The sequence below is a fragment of the Triticum urartu genome, chromosome 3A (genome assembly GCF_056163025.1).
Source record: "Triticum urartu cultivar PI428250 chromosome 3A, HENAU_Tu73, whole genome shotgun sequence".
In the NCBI taxonomy this organism is placed as follows: domain Eukaryota; kingdom Viridiplantae; phylum Streptophyta; class Magnoliopsida; order Poales; family Poaceae; genus Triticum; species Triticum urartu.
The window spans coordinates 737436064-737451115 of NC_141875.1; the positions used below are offsets into that span (position 1 = coordinate 737436064).

Sequence of the window (15052 nt, forward strand, 5' to 3'; positions counted from 1 at the left end):
TCTCCCACTACGACAGCTCCAACTCGTCAAACCTTGACGCCGCCTTCACCTTCTCGGCTGGGGCCTCCTCTTCTGGTATGCCCCCCACTCAGCCATGCTCACTCACTACACTTGGCCAGCCTCTACTTACCTTACCCATGCCCACGCCCACCCTGGAAACTGCAGACTCTCCCACACATGAGTGCGTGCTTCGGAAGCTGCGCCATAGCGCCAAGCGCTCGGCTGACAAGACAAAAAGCCTACGTCGAAGCTCTCGGCTGGCTGCCAAGGAGCCCACTGTCTTCACCGACATGACTACCAAGGCGGTGCGTGTAAAAGCCGCGCGCCTCACTGCCACCGACGTCGCGCGTGCACTCAAGGACGCCATTCACCATGCCCAGCTCGACATCCCTGACGCCCCACCAGCCTCGGCCAGGGCCCTGGCGGAGATTGCATCACTTTGCGGTGCAGACGATGACGCTGTTGCTTCCGTCGCCCATGCCGACGACAACAGCGACGTCGACGGTGCGGATCACCTGCCATGATGGCCTCTGCTATCCATGCACGCCCCCATGCCGTCTCATCGGCAACGCGCCGTCTATGCCGCGGCCTGTATCACTCTACATTTTACTATTCCCCTAGTATGTGTACTGAGCGCAAGCTTGTGGCTTGCCTCAACTACCTCTTAGTCATTCGCATGTTCTCTTTTCCTCTCTGTACTCTGCTTTCCTTAAGTACCCGGTGCACTCCTTACCTTTATGAGTAACACCGTCTTATCCATCTGTTCATGGAACGTAAGAGGACTTGGTGATGTGTCCAAATGTGCTGACATTCTATCAGACTTAATCAGCATCAGTCCCCATTGTGCACTTCTTCAGGAATCCAAACTAAGCGAAATTACAGACAGAAAATTCCACTCCTTCCTGCCAAAATCTCTAGACCAAAAACTATTTCTCCCGGCCCACGGCTCGGCAGGCGGAACCGTCTCAGCGTTCAACTCAAACTTTTTCACTGTCCTATCCCACACAAACTATAACTTTGCCACCTCTATTAAACTCACATCTCTCGCCCACCCACACCCCTTCATCCTTACTAACATATACGCACCCGCATGCCATAACCTCAAACAAGCCTTTCTTGACGAACTAAAATCAATTAAGGAAGATGACAACACACCTTGGCTAATAGTTGGAGACTTCAACCTTCTCCGGTTCTCTCACGAAAAAAACAATCCAAATTTCCACCAACGAGAGGCCGATGCTTTAAACAACACGATCAACGAGCTAGCGCTTATCGAATTACCCCTGCTAGATAGAAGGTTTACATGGTCCAACAAACGATCGACGCCAACCTTAGAACGACTGGACAGAGCCTTCTTTAACCTTTCCTGGAACACCTGTTTCCCCAACACAATCCTGGCCTCGCTACCGCGCATCGCATCCGATCATAGCTTCCTCACTAATTGGTGTGGGTGTCACAGAAACTGGTTTCTGTGATGTGCTACTTTCCAATAAGGGAGCAGGTACAATTACCTCGTCAAGTTCTACTTTCCTTCCACTCACTTCTTTCGAGAGAAACTCCTTCTCTAGAAAATTTCCGAATTTAGCAACAAAAGTCTTGCCTTCGGATCTGTGATAGAAGGTGTATCCAATAGTTTCCTTTGGATATCCTATGAAGACACATTTCTCCGATTTGGGTTCGAGCTTATCAGGTTGAAGCTTTTTCACATAAGCATCGCAGCCCCAAACTTTGAGAAACGACAACTTTGGTTTCTTGCCAAACCACAGTTCATAAGGCGTCGTCTCAACGGATTTTGATGGTGCCCTATTTAACGTGAATGCGGCCGTCTCTAGAGCATAACCCCAAAACGATAGCGGTAAATCAGTAAGAGACATCATAGATCGCACCATATCTAGTAAAGTATGATTACGATGTTCGGACACACCATTACGCTGTGGTGTTCCGGGTGGCGTGAGTTGCGAAACTATTCCGCATTGTTTCAAATGTACACCAAACTCGTAAGTCAAATATTCTCCTCCACAATCAGATCGTAGGAATTTTATTTTCTTCTTACGATGATTTTCAACTTCACTCTGAAATTCTTTGAACTTTTCAAACGTTTCAGACTTATGTTTCATTAAGTAGATATACCCATATCTGCTTAAGTCATCTGTGAAGGTGAGAAAATAACGATATTCGCCACGAGTCTCAACATTCATCGGACCACATACATCTGTATGTATGATTTCCAACAAATCTGTTGCTCTCTCCATAGTACCGGAGAACGGTGTTTTTGTCATCTTACCCATAAGGCACGGTTCGCAAGTACCAAGCGATTCATAATCAAGTGGTTCCAAAAGTCCATCAGTATGGAGTTTCTTCATGCGCTTTATACCGATATGACCTAAACGGCAGTGCCACAAATAAGTTGCACTATCATTATCAACTCTGCATCTTTTGGCTTCAACATTATGAATATGTGTGTCACTACTATCGAGATTTAATAAGAATAGACCATTCTTCATGGGTGCATGACCATAAAAGATTTTACTCATATAAATAGAATAACCATTATTCTCTGATTTAAATGAATAACCGTCTCGCATCAAACAAGATCCAGATATAATGTTCATGCTCAACGCTGGCACCAAATAACAATTATTTAGGTCTAATACTATCCCGAAGGTAGATGTAGAGGTAGCGGGCCGACTGCGATCACATCGACTTTGGAACCATTTCCCACGCGCATCGTCACCTCGTCCTTAGCCAATCTTCGCTTAATCCGTAGTCCCTGTTTCGAGTTGCAAATGTTAGCAACAGAACCAGTATCAAATACCCAGGTGCTACTGCGAGCATTAGTAAGGTACACATCAATAACATGTATATCACATATACCTTTGTTCACCTTGCCATCCTTATCCGCCAAATACTTGGGGCAGTTCCGCTTCCAGTGACCAGTCTGCTTGCAGTAGAAGCACTCAGTTTCAGGCTTAGGTCCAGGTTTGGGTTTCTTCTCTTGAGCAGCAACTTGCTTGCTGTTCTTTTTGAAGTTCCCCTTCTTCTTCCCTTTGCACTTTTTCTTGAAACTAGTGGCCTTGTTGACCATCAACACTTGATGCTCCTTCTTGATTTCTACCTCCGCAGCTTTCAGCATTGCGAAGAGCTCGGGAATAGTCTTATTCATCCCTTGCATATTATAGTTCATCACGAAGCTCTTGTAGCTAGGTGGCAGTGATTGGAGAATTCTGTCAATGACGCAATCATCTGGAAGATTAACTTCCAATTGAATCAAGTGATTATTATACCCAGACATTTTGAGTATATGCTCACTGACAGAACTGTTCTCCTCCATCTTGCAGCTATAGAACTTATTGGAGACTTCATATCTCTCAATCCGGGCATTTGCTTGAAATATTAACTTCAACTCCTGGAACATCTCATATGCTCCATGACGTTCAAAACGTCGTTGAAGTCCCGATTCTAAGCCGTAAAGCATGGCACACTGAACTGTCGAGTAGTCATCAGCTTTGCTCTACCAAACGTTCATAACATCTGGTGTTGCTCCAGCAGCAGGCCTGGCACCCAGCGGTGCTTCCAGGACGTAATTCTTCTGTGCAGCAATGAGGATAATCCTCAACTTACGGACCTAGTCCGTGTAATTGCTACCATCATCTTTCAACTTTGCTTTCTCAAGGAACGCATTAAAATTCAACGGAACAACAGCACGGGCCATCTATCTACAACCAAACATAAACAAGCAAGATACTATCAGGTACTAAGTTCGTGATAAATTTAGGTTCAATTAATCATATTACTAAAGAACTCCCACTTAGATAGACATCCCTCTAATCCTCTAAGTGATTACGTGATCCAAATCAACTAAACCATGTCCGATCATCACGTGAGATGGAGTAGTTTCATTGGTGAACATCACTATGTTGATCATATCTACTATATGATTCACGTTTGACCTTTCGGTCTCCGTGTTCCGAGGCCATATATGTATATGCTTGGCTCGTCAAGTATAACCTGAGTATTCCGCGTGTGCAACTGTTTTGCACCCGTTGTATTTGAACGTCGAGCCTATCACACCCGATCATCACGTGGTGTCTCAGCACGAAGAACTTTCGCAACGGTGCATACTCAGGGAGAACACTTCTTGATAATTAGTGAGAGACCATCTTATAATGCTACTGTCAATCAAAGCAAGATAAGATGCATAAAAGATAAACATCACATGCAATCAATATAAGTGATATGATATGGCCATCATCATCTTGTGCTTGTGAACTCCATCTCCGAAGCACCGTCGTGATCACCATCATCACCGGCGTGACACCTTGATCTCCATCGTAGCATCATGGTCGTCTCGCCAAGCTTATGCTTCAACGACTATCGCTACCTCTTAGTGATAAAGTAAAGCATTACAGCGCAGTTGCATTGCATACAATAAAGCGACAACCATATGGCTCCTGCCAGTTGCCGATAACTCGGTTACAAAACATGATCATCTCATACAATAAAATTTAGCATCATGTCTTGACCATATCACATCACAACATGCCCTGCAAAAACAAGTTAGACGTTCTCTACTTTGTTGTTGCAAGTTTTATGTGGCTGCTATGGGCTTAAGTAAGAACCAATCTTACCTATGCATCAAAACCACAATGATAGTTTGTCAAGTTGGTGATGTTTTAACCTTCGCAAGGACCGGGCGTAGCCACACTCGGTTCAACTAAAGTTGGAGAAACTGACACCCGCTAGCCACCTTTGTGCAAAGCACGTCGGGAGAACCGGTCTCGCGTAAGTGTACGCGTAATGTCGGTCCGGGCCGCTTCGTCCAACAATACCGCCGAACCAAAGTATGACATGCTGGTAAGCAGTATGACTTATATTGCCCACAACTCACTTGTGTTCTACTCGTGCATATAACATCAACACATAAAACCTAGGCTCTGATACCACTATTGGGAAACGTAGTAATTTCAAAAAAAATCCTACGCACACGCAAGATCATGGTGATGCATAGCAACAAGAGGGGAGAGTATGATCTACGTACCCTTGTAGACCGACAGCAGAAGCGTTATGACAACGCGGTTGATGTAGTCGTACGTCTTCACGGCCTGACCGATCAAGCACCGAAACTACGGCACCTCCGAGTTTTAGCACACGTTCAGCTCGGTGACGATCCCCGGACTCCGATCCAGCAAAGTGTCGGGGAAGAGTTCCGTCAGCACGACGGCGTGGTGACGATCTTGATGTTCTACCGTCGCAGGGCTTCGCCTAAGCACCGCTACAATATTATCGAGGATTATGGTGGAAGGGGGCACCGCACACGGCTAAGAAAATGATCACGTGGATCAACTTGTGTGTCTAGGGGTGCCCCCTGCCCCCGTATATAAAGGAGAAAGGGGAGGAGGCCGGCCGGCCCTATGGCGCGCCAAGGAGGAGGAGTCCTCCTCCTAGTAGGAGTAGGACTCCCCTCTTTCCTACTCCTACTAGGAGGGGGAAAGGAAGGGGGAGGGAGAAGGAAAGGGGGGCGTCGCCCCCCCTCTCCTAGTCCAATTCAGACCAGGGGGAAGGAGGCGCGCGGCCCACCCTGGCTGCTCCTCTCTCTCTCCACTAAGGCCCATACGGCCCATTAATTCTCCCGGGGAGGTTCCGGTAACCCTCCGGCACTCCGGTTTTCTCCGAAATCACCCGGAACACTTCCTGTGTCCGAATATAGCCGTCCAATATATCAATCTTTATGTCTCGACCATTTCGAGACTCCTCGTCATGTCCGTGATCACATCCGGGACTCAGAACTAACTTCGGTACATCAAAACTCATAAACTCATAATAAAACTGTCACTGAAACCTTAAGCGTGCGGACCCTACGGGTTCGAGAATAATGTAGACATGACCAAGACATGTCTCCGGTCAATAACAAATAGCGGAACCTGGATGCTCATATTGGCTCCCACATATTCTACGAAGATCTTTATCGGTCAGACCGCACAACAACATACGTTGTTCCCTTTGTCATCGGTATGTTACTTGCCCGAGATTCGATCGTTGGTATCTCAATACCTAGTTCAATCTCGTTACCGGCAAGTCTCTTTACTCGTTTCGTAATACATCATCTCGCAACTAACTCATTAGTTGTAATGCTTGCAAGGCTTATGTGATGTGCATTACCGAGAGGGCCCAGAGATACCTCTCCGACAATCGGAGTGACAAATCCTAATCTCGAAATACGCCAACCCAACATTTACCTTTGGAGACACCTGTAGAGCTCCTTTATAATCACCCAGTTACGTTGTGACGTTTGGTAGCACACAAAGTGTTCCTCCGGCAAACGGGGGTTGCATAATCTCATAGTCATAGGAACATGTATAAGTCATGAAGAAAGCAATAGCAACATACTAAACGATCGGGTGCTAAGCTAATGGAATGGGTCATGTCAATCACATCATTCTCCTAATAATGTGATGCCGTTAATCAAATGACAACACATGTCTATGGTTAGGAAACATAACCATCTTTGATTAACAACCTAGTCAAGTAGAGGCATACTAGTGACGTTTTAGTTTGTCTATGTATTCACACAGGTATTATGTTTCCGGATAATACAATTCTAGCATGAATAATAAACATTTATCATGATATAAGGAAATAAAATAATAACATTATTATTGCCTCTAGGGCATATTTCCTTCAGGCGCAGCCCCTCCCCTCCCCCTATATATACTTGAGGTATTGGGGGCTGCCCAACACATGATTTGATTTCCCTCTTGGCGCAGCCCTACCTCTCTCCCTCCTCGTCTCTCGTAGTGCTTGGCGAAGCCCTGCTAGAGTCCTGCGCTCCTCCACCACCACCATGCCGTCATGCTGCTGCTGGACGGAGTCTTCCCCAACCTCTCCCTCTCTCCTTGCTGGATCAAGGCGCGGGAGACGTCACCGGGTTGTACGTGTGTTGAACGCGGAGGCGCCGTTGCTCGACGCTTAGATCGGAATCGACCGCGATCTGAATCGCTGCGTGTACGACTCCACCAACTGCGTTCTTGTAACGCTTCCGCTTGGCGATCTACAAGGGTATGTAGATGCACTCCCCTTCCCCTTGTTGCTAGATTACTTGATAGATTGATCTTGGTGATGCGTAGAAAATTTTAAATTTCTGCTACGATCCCCAACAAGTTCTGCTATCTGGCACCAGCTTGATTCTCTCTGCAATGTTGGTTGTCATACTTGCCCCTGTTGCCAGGCTGTCTAGGCCAATTTGGAGTTTCATCGTGTCTGTGAGTTCCTGTCTCGGCTCCATAAGGAGTTTGAGCCCCGGTGTGCTCAGTTGTTTGCTCGTGGCCGTATTTCTCTCATGGAGGCGCTTTCTGAGATTCGTGCAGAGGAGAATCGCTTACGTGGTGCTGGTTTGTTGGAGGTTCCCTCTGTGCTCACTACTCGGTCTTCTTCCACGCCACCTGCTGCACCGACCCCTTCTTACTCGACTGCTCCGCCGCTCTTGCCCACTCCTTCTGGAGGCTCAGGTCGCCCCGTCCACATTGCGATTACTGCAACAATGATGGTCATATTGAGTCCCGGTGCTACACGAAGAGGAAACACATGCACAAGGCGCGATCATCATCTTCAGGGACTTCGTCATCTACCTCGACAGCTTCAGCCATTGCTTTGACTGAGCAGGATATTCTGAAACTTAAGCGTCTGCTCGCGGCTTCAGGTTCTTCCTCGATGAGTACTGTTGGTTCTGTGACTGATGCTTCCCGCACTGAGCAACCGCCCTCTACACAGTCAGGTACATCCCCATGGGTTCTGGACTCTAGAGCTTCTTTTCATATGTCTTCTCATTCTTTCACTTTGTCCTCTCTTCGATCACTGGATTCTCCTGTTCATGTCTTCACTGCTGATGTACTCCACTTTCTGTTGCTAGTAGAGGCAATCTTACCACTCCTTCTTATTCTGTTCCTGATGTTGCTCATGTTCCTCGACTTACCATGAATCTGTTTTCTGCTGGTCAACTTACTGATTCTGGTTGTCGCGTCATCCTTGACGTTGACTCTTGTTCTGTCCAGGACCGTCGCACGCACACTCTGGTTGGGGCTGGCCCTCGCCGCCGTGATTCTCAGGATCTTTGGGAGTTGGACTGGCTTCATGTTCCTTCCGCTGCCACCACCATCGCCAGTTCCTCCGCTTCAGTCGCCTCCGTTACTGGTTCCTTCAAGCAGTGGCATCATCGACTTGGTCATCTGTGTGGTTCTCGGTTGTCGTCTTTAGTTCGTCGAGGTCTTCTGGGGTCTGTCTCAGGAGATGTCTCTTTAGAGTGTCAGGGTTGTCGTCTTGGCAAGCAGATTTAGTTACCATATTCACATAGTGAGTCAGTGTCTAAGCGTCCTTTCGATTTAGTCCATTCTGATGTATGGGGTCCGGCTCCTTTTGCTTCGAAAGGTGGTCATAAATACTATACTATTTTCATAGATGATTTCTCTCGTTACACATGGCTTTATTTCATGACTTCTCGTAGTGAGGTGTTGTCTAATCATACTCAGTTCTCTTCACCCATTCGTATTTTTCATGCTGACTCCGCTGGCGAGTATATCTCTAAGATGTTGCGTGGTGTTCTTGTTGAGCAAGGAACTCTCTCTCAATTCTCTTGCCCTGGTGCTCATGCTCAGAATGGTGTGGCTGAGCGAAAGCATCGACATCTTCTTGAGATGGCTCGTGCATTGATGATTGTTGCCTCTCTCCTGCCTCATTTTTGGGTTGAGGCCGTCTCCACCTCCACCTATCTTATCAATATACAGCCTTCCGCTGCTCTACAGGGTGGTGTTCCTTTCGAGCGTCTTTTTGATCATTCTCCCGATTATTCAATGCTTCGCTTGTTTGGTTGTGTTTGCTATGTTCTTCTTGCCCCTTGCAAACGCACCAAACTGACCGCTCAGTCTGTTGAGTGTGTCTTCTTAGGCTACAGTGATGAGCATAAGGGCTATCGTTGTTGGGATCCTATCGGTCGTCGGATGCGTATCTCTCGAGACGTGACTTTTGATGAGTCTCGTCCCTTCTACCCACGCCCATCTTCCTCGACTTTTTCAGTGGAGGATATCTCTTTCCTCACTTTTACTGACTCACCTATCACCCCCGTCGAGCCTGTGCCTCTTCGTTCCACTCCCTCTGCTTCTCCACCTCCAGTCAATTTGCAGCCACCATCTTCCTCGGTCTCCTCGCCTAGCATGTCACCAGATTCTACACCTTCATCTCCGGTGACTTCTTCGTCGCCACCCCCCGATTCTACCTTGGCGATTCCTCCTTCTATTGTTCCATCTTTTCGTCAGCATTACACTCATCGTTCACGACATGTGGATGCCTCTATGGATGAGTCGTCATCTTCCTCTCAGCCTACTTATGGCTTGTGTTCTCGCCCTCGTCCGCCTATTGGTCGCTTTGGATTTCCCACCGCTGGTGCTGCTGTTCTTGAGCCGACTTCTTATCGTCAGGCTGTTGTTCATCCTGAATGGCAGTTTGCGATGGCAGAGGAGATTGCTGCTCTTGAACACACTGGTACCTGGGATCTTGTTTCTCTTCCTCCCGGAGTCTGTCCCATCACTTGTAAGTGGGTCTACAAGGTTAAGACTCGCTCCGATGGTTCTCTTGAGCGTCACAAAGCTCGTCTTGTGGCTCGTGGTTTTTAGCAGGAGCATGGTCGTGATTATGACGAGACTTTTGCTCCTGTGGCCCATATGACCACTATTCGTACACTTCTTGTCGTTGCCTCTGCACGCCACTAGTCTATCTCTCAGCTTGATGTTAAGAATGCCTTTCTTAATGGTGAGCTACGTGAGGAGGTGTACATGCATCCACCACCTGGGTATTCTGTTCCTGATGGCATGGTATGCCGTCTTTGTCGCTCTCTCTATGGCCTTAAGCAAGCCCCCTGTGCCTGGTTTGAGCGTTTTGCCTCTGTGGTTACTGCCGCTGGTTTTTCAGCAAGTGCTCATGATCCAACATTGTTTATTCACATTTCTCCTCGTGGTCGGACTCTTCTTCTTCTCTATGTTGATGACATGATCATCACTGGGGATGACCCCGAGTATAGTGCCTTTGTAAAGGCTCGTCTTAGTGAGCAGTTTCTTATGTCTGATCTTGGACCTCTTCGCTACTTTCTTGGGATTGAAGTCTCTTCTACCTCTGATGGCTTTTTTATATCCCAGGAAAAGTATATCCAGGATCTTCTTGCCCGTGCTGCTCTTACTGACGAGCGCATTGTTGAGACTCCTATGGAGCTCAATCTTCACCTCCGTGCTACTGATGGTGATCCTCTCCCTGACCCGACGCGTTATCGTCATCTTGTTGGAAGTCTTGTCTATCTAGCTGTCACTCGTCCGGACATCTCTTATCCGGTTCATATTCTGAGTCAGTTCGTTTCTGCTACCACATCGGTTCACTATAGTCATCTCCTTCGTGTTCTTCGATATCTTCGGGGCATGATCTCTCACCGTCTATTCTTTCCTCGCTCCAGTTCTTTACAGCTTCAGGCCTTTCGAATGCTACGTGGGCTAGTGATCCTTCAGATCGCCGTTCACTTTCTGCTTACTGTGTTTTTCTTGGTGGTTCTCTCATTGCTTGGAAGATGAAGAAACAGATTACAGTTTCCCGTTCGAGTGCCGAGGCTGAGTTGCGAGCAATGGCTCTTTTGACGGCAGAGGTGACTTGGTTACGGTGGTTACTTCAGGATTTTGGTGTTTCTGTCACTACACCGACTCTGCTCTTATCTGACAGTACAGGTGCTATTAGCATTGTGCGCGATCCTGTGAAGCATGAGCTCACCAAGCATATTGGTGTTGATGCTTTCTATGTGCGCGCTGGTGTGCAAGGTCAAGTTATTGCTCTTCAGTATGTGCCTTCTGAGTTACAGTTGGCGGATTTCCTGACGAAAGCCCAGACTAGAGCACAACATGGCTTTTATCTCTCCAAACTCAGTGTTGTTCATCCACCATGAGTTTGAGGAGGGGTGTTCGAGTTATAATATAAGTCATGTACCCCTTTGTATTTATCCCGTTGTATAAGGGGTTTCCTGTATATGTTCCACACCTATATATATATATATATATATATATATATATATATATATATATATATATATATATATATATATATATATATATATCGGCCTATGGCCTCATGAGAATACAAATTGCATATTCCTAACACATTCTACTTGGAACAACTCCACAGCGGAACAATTGCCTCCACATAGCCGCCATCCATGGTCACTTGGAATTCTGCAATGATGTCATAGAACGGGAGAAGTCTCTCCTCGCAAAGGTCAACATTGAGTGGAACTAGCAGGGCCGGCCCTATGTTTTGGGAGGCCCTAGGCGAACTCGACAACATGGGCCCCTATGTCCTAAGTCCTAAGACCATATATATGTATGCGTGTGCGTTATATATATGACTTATTAAGAGTAACTTTTAGTCACATATCTTTAGTTTAAAAATTGACTATAATAATTCAAATGACTTCATCGAGAACAATAATAACCAAATTCGAACTGATTCCATCAACAACAATAATACTAAAAAATCGCAAAATGAAACTAACATGACATGATTAATTACCTCAAATAAGAACCAAATTAGACTGACTCCGTCGACAACAATAATACTTCAGTGCTTCAAAAAAGGTTTTTTCGGGAGTAGTTTCTTGCCCCTGTTCTTCAATGACATCAACATTGCTTGAAGATGTAAAGAACTTATTCAAAGAATCCTTCAATGGTAGAATTTTCGGATCACTTTCTTTCTTTTCCTTCTTGTTTCAGCACCCGATAATTGCTTCTTCTTAGGTAACATGGCAGGCTAATGTCCTAAAATCATGAAGAAAAGATCAAAAGAGGATACAAAGAATTAGGAATTTATACATCGGATGACTGGAACCCTAGACATGTACATAGAATGACAAAAAAAATGATTGATTGAATTAGAAAATTTAAAACTTCATGCATACTGAAATTGGAGGATGGATCATGGATGTATAGTTGAATACGGAATTAAATACTAAATAAAGAATAAATAAAGTACTGAAATTGTCAAATTAGGGTTTGGGGGATGGACTGGAACCGAGGAACATGGATGGAAACATTCAAACGTACTTTAGGGATTGGGGACGGCCGCGTTGCAGACTTCAAGACTTGTAGTCGCCAGTCGGATGTATACTTGTATACGTATTGCCGCGGTGCCGCCTTGCCGGATGCCGGATGGCCGGGCCGCTGGGTTGCTGGACTGTCGTACGCCGCGCCACGCGTGCAGCTCCAGCGGGCAGCAGGCCAGCGGCAGGCGAGGCGAGGATGACACGGCAAGGCGCCGAGCGACGGAGCGAGGAGGCCGACGGGCGTCACGGCGCCTGACGAACCTAACCTACGAAGGAAAAGGAAAACGAGCAGTCGTCTGTCTGCCAACTGGCGTGAGTCACGGTGTCACTTCACGACTTCGCGTTCGTTAATCGATCAGCGATGGCTTGCTAGCTATCTGATGGGCCTAGCCCATCTTATTTCTTTTCTCTAGTTCTTTTGTATTATTTTTACCTATTTTTTGCTGGGCTATAATATAGATATATACTCTGTCATGGGCCCTCCTCCTTGCCTGGGCCCTGGGCCGTCGCCCCGCCGCCATACCCCCAGGGCCGGCCCTGAGTGGGAGACTCCATTTATCTCAGCCGTTACGCTTGGCCATGTTTCACTGGCTTCTTTTTTACTGGGACGCTGCCATCAGCTACAACTGAACCAGGCCACCTTGCAACAAGACAAGTATGAATTTAATGCACTGCACCATGCTATTCGCAACGGTCACGAGGATCTTGCGCTGGAGTTGATAGAAAAAGAGCCTGCGCTGTCGCAAGCACTGACCAATTTCAATGAGTCGCCCATGTTCATCGCCGTGATGAGAGATTTTCCGCGAGTTTTCAAGAGGCTGCTGGAAATTCCTGATTCTGCTCATGGGGGAAAGAATAGCCGCAATGCTCTGCATGCTGCGGCAAGGAACGGGAATTCAGGTCAGATTCATTTCTCCCCTGTATCACTTAACTTTCTGTGAACCATCATTCATGTTTTGATTTGTTTCCAGACATTGCTAAAAAAATTATGGGGAAACGGCCTTGGCTAGCCACAGAAGCTGATGAGGCGGAGAATACTCCAACAATGCTGGCTGTGATTTATGCCAAGGTTGGCGTACTGCGAGTATTGCTGGAACATGATTCTTCTTTAGGATACGAAATAAGCAAAAAGGGTAATCCGCTCCTTTGCGTTGCCGCATTTCGAGGCCATGTTAATGTTGCCACAGAGCTTCTTCATCATTGTCCAGATGCTCCTTACCGCAATACACGTGGAAATATGTTTACATGCCTTCATGAAGCTGTGCAGCAAGATCATATGGAATTCGTCGAATTTATCCTGGAAGCAGAGACAACACAACTCCGGAAAGTCGTCAACATGCAAGACATTGATGGAAAAACCGCTCTACATCACGCGGTCCAGAAGTGCAATCCTAAGATGGTTGCTGCTTTACTGTCCCGCAAGGATATAGACAAGACAGTGATTGACAAATTTTCTGGTTCAGCAGTCCGGGAACTGTCGAACAACATGCATCATGTCAAGACTGTGAACTGGGTACGTACGTGTTTTATAATTAAATATACTGGAACATATAGAACTGTTACAAATAAGAAAAATACTTTAGTAGGTTGTACCCCTTTCCTCTGTTATGCAAGTAACTAATGATAAAACCATCCATGAGACTGAGCGATAGCTCGGGACTCGGCAACAATGGTGCTAGCTCTGGTCAGCAGTAGACAACACCAGAATGATTTGCAGGTAGTTAGGTGATATATATACATATATATATATATATATATATATATATATATATATATATATATACACTCCTCTTTGATTGTTTAATTGCTTAACCAAATACAAATGTCTATAGTTTTTCACACTACACTTTTTGAACTCAATGCACTACTATGAATAACACTATTATTCACATGGTAGAAGAGCTACGCTTTATTGTTACAACGTGAGCTCTGTGTGTGTACCTTATCTCTAGAATTTATGCAGAACGAAGTAATCATGCGTATGTCGGAAGCTGATCCACATGATGCTACCGCTCTTCATAACCTCTACGTGGAAGCCAAGCAACTGGCAATTTATGAATCAAGGAAGAATGTGAAGTCACTAACTAAAACATACACAACCAATACCTCATTAGTGGCGATCCTCATTACGACAATCACCTTTGCCGCTGCTTTCACTCTGCCTGGAGGATATAGCAGTGCTCGTGATAGCGAGGGGCTTCCTGTCATGACTCGAAGGTTGCATTTATGGCATTCTTGATCTCTGACACCTTAGCAATGTGCTTCTCGTTTTCTGTGGCCTTCATATGCATCATGGCAAGGTGGGAAGATTACGAGTTCTTGACCCATTACATATACTTCACTAAGAAGCTCATGTGGTTTGCATACGCGGCAACAACTACGGCTTTTTCAACTGGTCTATACACAGTGCTGGCTCCACGTCTCCACTGGCTGGCCATTGCAATTTGTGTTATGGTAGCTGTGTTACCCATTGTCACTAAGCTGCTAGGCAAATGGCCTGTTTGGAGGCTCAAAATTAGGCTGGGTGAAAAATACAATCATGATCTTCTTAGCATGGTTTGACCTCATCAATTTGTATTATGGTTATGCTTTCTCAATAGTACTTCTGAATCTGTAATAAATACTACTCCCTCTGTTAACAAATATAAGAGCATTTATAGATCACTAAGTAGTTATCTAAACGCTCTTATATTTCTTTACGGAGGGAGTATCAAACTACCAAACTTGTGATGAAGTGCTTCCTTCATTTAAGAGACTAAGCCAAGAGTAAGCTTCATACATTGCATCAAACCTTGATAAGAGCTTTGCAAAGCTTGGCCTTGAACAGATCTATTTCTTCTGGGGTTTGTGGAAGTTTTGTGAAAAGGATACAGTGGGACTAGTACCAGCAGGACATGATAATCACACGCATTCTTAAAAGTTTTTTAGAAGTTC

The 15052-nt window shown here is 45.9% G+C and overlaps 1 pseudogene across 1 annotated transcript in view; it reads left to right on the plus strand.

The window, feature by feature from the left end:
• Positions 1 to 14680, plus strand: part of LOC125547385 (protein ACCELERATED CELL DEATH 6-like) — a 42521-nt pseudogene extending 27841 nt beyond the window's left edge. Inside the window, exons 3-6 of the transcript XR_015617851.1 lie at positions 11182 to 11306; positions 12648 to 13018; positions 13090 to 13631; positions 14082 to 14680. The product of XR_015617851.1 is annotated as a protein ACCELERATED CELL DEATH 6-like (transcript). The remainder of the gene's footprint in view (positions 1 to 11181; positions 11307 to 12647; positions 13019 to 13089; positions 13632 to 14081) is intronic.
• Positions 14681 to 15052: the final 372 nt, after the last annotated feature.